Source organism: Peromyscus maniculatus, chromosome 16 (genome assembly GCF_049852395.1).
Source record: "Peromyscus maniculatus bairdii isolate BWxNUB_F1_BW_parent chromosome 16, HU_Pman_BW_mat_3.1, whole genome shotgun sequence".
In the NCBI taxonomy this organism is placed as follows: domain Eukaryota; kingdom Metazoa; phylum Chordata; class Mammalia; order Rodentia; family Cricetidae; genus Peromyscus; species Peromyscus maniculatus.
Genome location: NC_134867.1, coordinates 37,206,058 through 37,214,767, shown reverse-complemented (window position 1 = coordinate 37,214,767; position 8,710 = coordinate 37,206,058). Strand labels below are relative to the sequence as shown.

Here is an 8,710-nt window from a genome sequence, read left to right as displayed (position 1 = left end):
CACACATGAGTGTACAGATACACATGCCTCTACATGTACATGAGGAGGCAAAAAGAAGATACCTGCTGCCTTTCTCTGTTGCTCTATATCTTATTTATTTAAAACATAGTCTCATTGAACCAGAAGTTTGCCAATTTGGCTAGGCTGCCTGGCCAATGAACTCACAGGATCCTGCCCTCCATTGCTAGTGTTATAGGAACACACATCTGTGCCTCCTCTTTTTACATGGGTGCTGGTAATTTGAACTCAAGTTCTAATGTTTGCATACCAAGTGCTCTTATCCACTCATCCATCTGTGTTAGTCAGGGTTCTCTAGCAGAGCAGAACTAATAGAAGGAATGAATATATATATATAATGAGTGGCTTACAGGCTGTGGTCAAGCTAGTCCAACAATGGCTGTCTACCAATGGAAAGCCCAAGAATCTAGTAGTAGTTCAGTCCATGAGGCTGAATGTCTCAGCTAGTCTTCAGTATATGCTGTAATCCCAAAGAAGTAGGCTCTAATGCCAGAGAAGGAACAGACCTGCCAGCAAGAGCAACAGCAAGTGGCCAATGAGCAAAAGCTTCCTCTTCCCATGTCCTGTATATAGGCTACCACCAGAAGGTGTGGCCCAAATTATAAGTGGATCTTCCCACCTCAGAAGATCTGGATTAAAGGTGGATCTTCCCACGGCTTGATGCCATGCCTCCACCCAGCTGTGGTGAACTCTTTCTTATCTGTCATGTCAGGTAAGGTTAGCCAGAGTAAACTCTTGTCTTCCTTAAATTGCCTTTGGTCATGGTGTTTTTATCACAGCAACAGAAAGGTAACACATAATGTTATTTGCTGTGTTAAAAAAAAAACCGAGCTAAAGTACTAGACTGATTTTCCATTTGACAATTTAGAGGTGAGAGATTGAGCAGAGATATTGTATGTCTTTCTAAGGCAGATCAGTGCAAATAAGGAGACCATTAATTTAGCCAAACAAGACTTGGATGGCTGTCTGGAGAGTATCTCAGAATTTTGCCTTAATTTCATCCATAGTACTGCATGCAGCAACTGACCAGGATATTTGCATCTTCTGTGGAAAAAAAGGTACACATTTTATGAATTTAAGTGACCAAAATTGACAGAATGCAGTAGAAGGCTGTTCTCTGTGAGATAAGCCCATGGTTCATGGTTCCTGCATCCATATTAATGGCTGTATCTTTTGCTGAGAAAGATGCTGTTTACCTGCCTGTGACTGTGTATTTGCCTCGCTTCCTGAAGTCTATTTCTTCTCCCTCTTCTTTTTTGTTAATTAGACATAACATTATAAGCTGTTTTTGTTATTTTATTTAAGTGGAATGGTTTGAATTATTTTTCTTAAAGCCCACAAGTAGTGTATTTTTATTCCTCTCTAAAACAATCCAATTATAAGAAAAACAAATAAAATCTAGTAACTTGTGCTTTTTCACCTGTACAGTTCTGGTTTGCTTTGATGAGGCTGATGGCACTGCTGTCCCTGTTCCCTTCTTATAGGTGTCATAAAGTAACAAACACTTTAAGGAATTGAGTTTTTAACATTTGTGTATGTGTGCATTTGTGTGTGTGTGTGTATTAAAATGTGTCGAGGTCAGACATCAACCTCCACTGTTCTTACTCAGGAGTTGTCTATCTCGTTTTCTCTGGAGACAGAGTCCCACCCCTCTCTCTGGGATGTGGGCTCCACAGACTCACGAGTCAACCAATGAGATCCTGGAAGCCTCCTGTCTCTGCCTTCCCAGCATTGGGCTCACAAGCTGATGTCACCATAACTGGATTTGTGTGTGTGTGTGTGTGTGTGTGTGTGTGTGTGTGTGTGTGTGTGTGTGTGTGTGTTCATGTGGGGGGGATTGGATTTGCGTCTTCAAGCTTGCACAACAAGCACTTTATTGCCTTTAGTCATTTCTCCAGTTCCTAATCTAGTGAATTCTTGTAGTTCATAGATAATTAATAAGCGATGTGAGAGAGTGCATTACAAAAGAGTTGACTATGTGTGAATATTTGACATTTTTCTCCTTAAGACTTACGCTCATCATGATGGCTAATAAAAATATTGATTACTAAAACAAACGAGTCTATGTATTTGAAAAGGTTTTTGTGTTTAACAGAATTGCTGTAATCTTACAAAAATGCCTTGGCAAGATTCATTTAGATTATGAAATCAGTAGTGGTCCATGTGAAACATGAATTCTCTGATGTTGGTTTTGGCCACTTTTCTCGTCTTTGGATGAGAGTGCAATTGGAACCACATTGTTTTCTCCAAGAGAACATCAAAGACACTGGCGTTAGTAATCCAGCTTTGCATAATGCAAGACCCCCAAGCTTCTAAGAAAGTTTACTTCACAAATGACCACTAATAATTTGTGAGTTATGTTCTACCTAATAGACGGCCAGGAATTGTGGACCTAACCAAGAATCACAGCGCTGCATGAGATAGGGATAGGACAAGGCATGGGAGAGAAAGCTACTGCAGTACTTTGGAAATAAGCAAAACTATTCTCAGTAGGCATAGAGAAGTGGTGCATGAGGACCTGAGTTCAGACCCCCATCACCTGCATAAAAAGCCAGTCCAATAGCATGCAATGGTAATTCCAGCACTGAAGAGGGTCTCTGGAGCTCAACTGGTCAGCTAGTCTGGTCAAATTAGTGAGCTCCAGGTTTAACGAGAGAAAATTAGATGAAAGACCAGCAGGATGGTGCATCAGGTAAAGGCACTTGCTGCCAAACCTGCCAACGTGTTTGATCTTGGGGATCCATGTGGTAGAAGGAGAGAATCAACTCTCATAAATTGCCCTCTGAACTTCACGCAAACACCATGGCAGGCGTGTGCCCATACATACACATGCACATACACACAAATACTCACACTCACACATCAAAGATATTTAAGTAATATAATAAAAATAAGGTGGAAAGGCAGCTGGTGAAGTAGATTAATAGATCAAATATCCACTGTGTAGAGGTGTGGATTGGAGCTCAGATCTCCAGCATCCTGTTGCTGCTGGGTTGGCATGGAGATCTACCTGTAATCCCAGCACCTAAGAGATTGAGACAGCACATCCTTGGGACAAGATAGCTGCTACCTAATTTGTCCAAGTCATCAAGCTCTGGTCTAAAAGTGAGAGACCTGCTTCAGCACATAATGGGGAGTGCTATCAAGGAAGACATATGACATCAATCTCTGGTATCTATACGCATGTGCAAACACATGCATACATACACATACACACCAACACACATATACACGACCACACACACACAAATCTAGAATGCTAAGAGGATTTAATGAATTCTGCATGCATTACAAAAAAAATTAAACAACCAGTTATTGCAATCCTGTAACTGTTTCTGTATTACATGTTATTAGTTTAGTCAAAGAAAGTAAATAGTACGAGCCAGTGAATGCTCTTTTGACATACAAATTGGAGAGAATTTCTTCTGTAGTTCTTTATCTCATCATCTTCTCTTCCCAAGTCTGCCCTTAGCCTGTGACTATCTTATAAAAGAAAGTTACAGATTTTCAAAATTAAGCCCACCTATAACAGCAAGATTTAGAGATTGAGCAATTCCAGAAGTCCACCACACTCTTGTTGACCTCTGGGGAAAGGTAACAGCCTCTCATTGACAGACCAAGATTAGTCCTTTAATAAGAGCCAAGCATTCAGGGGCGCCTATCACTTCTCCCCCTTCTCACCTGTACTATTTCCCATCCGTGTGAAAATACAATGATGTCTGTGCAACTAATACTACCGTAATATGATCGGATCCAGTGGGTGATAGAACACTGCATCTGATTTGGAATAAGCAATGGACTGGCAGAGCTGTCAGAACTCATCATTGGAGCCACATTGAGTCAGTGTTGGCTTTGTCTGCTTCTGTACTGCAGAGAACTTGTACACATATGCTTGAGGAACAGCCACCAAGCACAGCGTCCCTTACCTACAGAAACCGAAGGATGTCCAAGCAGTATCCTGATTTCTCCCACCCACCTAGGAGAGGAACTGGAAGCGACCGCTTTCCCTTTGACTTGCACAGAGTCCATCCACCCTTTGCAGGAGGAGATGGAACCTCCCCTCTGAAAATGCCTGCAGTTGACACTGGGAGGCGACATCTTGGCCCTGGACTCTTGGGTTTAGACTCAGGCCCAGAATCCTTGCCTTTCTAAGGTCACGGAGGGGCCGCAGCTCTCACTCATGTCCCCACCACCGGTGCTGTCCTAAACTTCAGCATGGGGTGATGGTAAGGCAGAGTACAGCCTGGCCAGGCACATCCTTTGACAATAGTCTGATTTCAAAGATGCTTGCCATGTCAATGGGACACCCATCTTGGCAGAGATTGCCTAGCAAGGAGGGGCTGTGGTGGATGTTAGCAGTGAGTCTTGATGTCCACCCAGTGAATTGAGAGAAACCAAAACCACATTGATGGAGCTAAACACTGGGAAGCGACAGGGGTGAGCCACATGAACGTACCAAGGGTGACTGCTGTTCACACTAGTCTTGCCTTTCTTGCTAAATCCACTTTCTTTTATCTTTTCCTTAGAAAGATTGATATTAATGGTCTTTAAAAAAAAGCTCACAGGAAGTGGTTTTCTCCCTTCTTCAAGCTGCACTTAAATCACTCTTATTGTTTCTAATCTGACACACATTTGGCTGCTGAGTGAGGAGCATGCTCACCAGACACTGCCCTGACACTCAGGCATTGATTCGCTCACACTAGACTGTCTAAGGGATTTCTGTGTTTCAGCTAGAAGTCAAGAGCACAACAGTGAATATCAATATTCTGTGAGTCTGGAAGGTATTTTGCTAAAAATATTCCCTGCCAATAAGTCAAAAAAAGTGAAACTTCTGGAATCAGGTTGCAAAATTAGTCTTGAGAACCAGGAGAAAATCACTTCAAAGAGATTGTCTGTGCCCCTGGTTATTGGTTCCTGTGCTCTTCTGTTGGTCCAGTGGAACTCGAGGCATAGCAGGACACCACATCATAATGGAGTCACAACGAAGGATCATCTTGTTACCGGAGAAACCACCATTCCGGGGCTCTTTGCCATCAACTTCTTTCTAAGCTGATCCTTTATCAGGCAATGCTATTTAGTTAAGGCTACCAGTCATCGATTTTTTCATATGGCTTCCAAATTAATCTTTATCCAGTTGTAAGAGAAATTACATTGTGATGTCAGCAAATTATCATAGAATTTGTATTAAATTTAAATATATTATTATAGGCATTTTTCCTTTAAATATTACATTATTCCATTTAGAGGTAAGATATACTTTGACAATTCTTCATGTAATACTTAATTTTACTTAAGTTTTAAATTTTCTTATATAATGTCTTAGGTTTTCTTATTTAGGCTACTATTATTATCAATTTATGTAATATTCTTAAATTTGAGTATAATTGGTTGCCAATATACAGAAAATCTATTTTTTCCTTTTATCTGGCTACTTGGCTAATTTTTTAGACACCCTCCTATGTTTTCTATGTATCCTATAATCATGGATCTGTGGAGTAACTATGTCTTCTCTTCTTTGATAGCTATATAGATTACTTAATTTGTTTTCTTCACATTTCATTTTCCAGGGACTTCTGATAAAGTTGTATTACAGTAATATCAGCCTCTGATGGTGGTGAATTATAGATGGTATAGTAATAGCAGCACTTATTTAATTTCGCTCCTTTATGGACACTACCTCATTATTTGACTATTTAATATGCTAGATTTTTCATAACCAGCCTACTGTAACATTGAGTCAACTTTCTCCCATTTGTATTTCATATGGAGTTTGCAAAACCCCAGGGCTTGATGGAGTGAGTGGAGAGAAGTCCTTGAGATCGCAGCACAGACAGAAGAACTAGTAATATCAAAGAGCTTCAAGAAAACAGGAAAGGAAAATCTTAGTAGGCTAAGGATGAAGCAATTCGTGTGAAGTCCTCAGGCAGAGAGGCTGGCCTGAGAAAGAAGTAGAATTCTTTCTTTGGCAAAGCAGCAAGAAGGGAAGGAGAAATCAAGATTGGAAGGAAGAAGATGCGTGCTTTCTTTGGGCACCGCCTCCTGATCACCTTTGAAGAAATCGCCTATACAAAATCGCCTACACTGGTCTGACCCTCTGTTGCTATGATAAACACCATGGCTAAAACCAACTTGGGGAGGAAAGGGTCGGTTTATCTTACAGGTTAAAGTCTATCATCAAGGGAATCCGTGGCAGGGGCTCAAGGCAAGAGCTTGAAGCAGAAACCACAGAGGCACACTGCTTATTTATTTGATTCATTTTCAGCTTCTTTTCTAATATAGGACCCAAGCCTACTCATCTAGGGATGGTAGCACCCACAGTGGGCTGGACCCTGCAATATAAATCAATATATCAGTCAATATATAAATCAATAAACCAGTCAAGACAATACCACATATATTTGCCCACAGACCAATCTGATTGGGGCAATTCTTCAATTGGGGTTCCCTCTTCACAGGTGGTTCTAGTTTGTGGCATGTTTACAGTTAAAAAAAATTCCTTAACCATCACAAGAGCTACCTTAGGTTTGAGATTGGCAAACAATGGTGACAGGGTTGGGTCAGGTGGTTGTATATTTTTGAGCATTGATCTGGACTAGGGCATAGGGAAGCTTGGAGGAAGAAAGGGAAAACCTGTTACCTTAGTGAGGAGTTCAAGGAGCAGATGGGGCCATATTGAATATAATGATCAAGGAGTGTAAGAGTGGAATTAAAGCAAGATTTTTATTAATGTGCCACTGACATTAAAATTAATATAAATGGAGATTAAAATTAATATAAATCAGTAGTAAAGATTTCAAACAGAACAGATCTCAATGAGGGTCCACAGGTCTGAGGAAGCTGGGGTCTGAAGATGGTGATAAGGACCAAGAGACTAGGTGAGTACACCAGGTGATAAGCCTAGACTATATCAAGAGCTGCTAGAAGAAAGCGCTCTGGAGACATTGTGGGATGAGGATGAAAATCCAATGGAATGGCACACGATTAGGCAGCCAGTCGATAAGAGTTGAGAGAGTGGGAGTCATCAGGGAGCATCACAGACCAGAGGGAAGAGGCAATTAGAATGAAGAAGGGATCTTGACAGAATGGTTCAGTGGGTAAAAGCTCTTGTCTCTGAGCTGGATGATTTGAGCTCTGTCTCCAGGGCCACATGGTAGATGGAGAGAATGAACTTTTCAACAAGCGGCCCTCTGATTGCCACTCTAGAAGCATGCCAACCCCCGGAAATAAGGAAATGCTTGAAAATACAGGCAAAAGAAGCAGAAAATGTCAGACTAGTTTGAAGTTACATGTTATCTGTGCAAGAGACAGTGTGATTTTATTTTCACTTTTTGGTATCACACACACACACACACACACACACACACACACACACACACACACACACACACACACATACTGCCAGCGTCCTTATTGGCCTCTTTCTCAAAGAGCTAGGACAGCATAGTAGGTCATCTAGAGCACAGACTGTCTTTGTGCAACTCTCTTCAGAATTTGCACTTTATGCTTGTACTGTCTTGAAATGGAAGATAAAATTAAGACTGGACTGGTGGACATTTTCTTTTTGCAATAATAGTTGACATACGAGAAGGTTGTTATATAACTATTCAGTGGAACTGCTGTCCAACTGTGAGTGGAAAACCTGTATTTCTTTTTACAACTGTCATGTATTTCCTCTTTAATGAAATTTTAGGGTAATGTTCTTTTTCTGGATAGAATCAGAAAATTGAAAATGTAAACTAAACAAAACCAAAAAAAAAATCTTTTACTGATATCCTCCTTTGCTTCCTTTATTCAATTTGACTTTTGGAAATCTGTGAAAGGATTGCCACCGTGGGTACAAAACTTTCTCCACAACACTAGCAGTATCTACTGAGTCCACTCAGCAACTTTAGTTTATAGTATCTTGTGGATGCCACATATCAGTGTGATTGATCAAATTCAGGCATCTTAGTGGTTGGATTGAATAAGCAACAAGGAATATATATATATATATATATATATATATATATATATATATATATTCTAATTGTGTTATTTATTCTTTTCTTTCTTCCCCTTCATCTCCTCTTCCCCTTCTTGAATTCCTGGCATATTCTTCTAGAACTTATTATTGCTCTGCACAAACGCACACACCCCTACACCCCCAACACCTTATTATGTACAGTTAGCAGTTAGTGTTACCTGCATATACATGTTTTTAGGGCTGACCATTAGGACTGAGGACTTGGTTCTTCCCACTCGGTAGCTATTGACTGCATGTAGCTCCTTACAAAGGGGACGAGGCCATGTGAAATTTTCCATCTACGTTGGCATGTTGGCTGGTGTGGTCTTTGCAGGCCGTGTACAGGTAGCCAGACTGTTGAAAATTCATGAGAGCAGCATCTCTTGTGCCCAGAGCAGACTTTCTAAAAACAGTTGTGTGTCAGTCCTTAGGATCTTACAATCGTTATGCCTCCTCTTCTGTGATGTTTCCCGAGACTCAGGTGCAGGAGCTGTGTTACAGATGTTCCATTTGGGGCTGGGTACCAAGCAGTCACTTTTTCCTCTGCATTATGACTAGTTGTGGATCTCTGTAACACCCTCTATCTTCCGTAAAAAGAAGCTTCTTTGATGAGCGAAGGGAGCTACTCTTATCTATGGGTATAAGGATAAGGAGAAAACAGTTGAAAAAATTATATTAATTTAGGAACAT

The 8,710-nt window shown here is 40.7% G+C and overlaps 1 long non-coding RNA gene across 1 annotated transcript; it reads left to right on the top strand.

Moving 5' to 3' along the window:
• Positions 1–4,866: 4,866 nt before the first annotated feature.
• LOC121823179 (uncharacterized) lies at positions 4,867–7,789 on the top strand. The gene is made up of 2 exons (XR_006064541.2): positions 4,867–5,264; positions 5,788–7,789. It is a non-coding gene; the product is annotated as an uncharacterized LOC121823179 (long non-coding RNA).
• Positions 7,790–8,710: the final 921 nt, after the last annotated feature.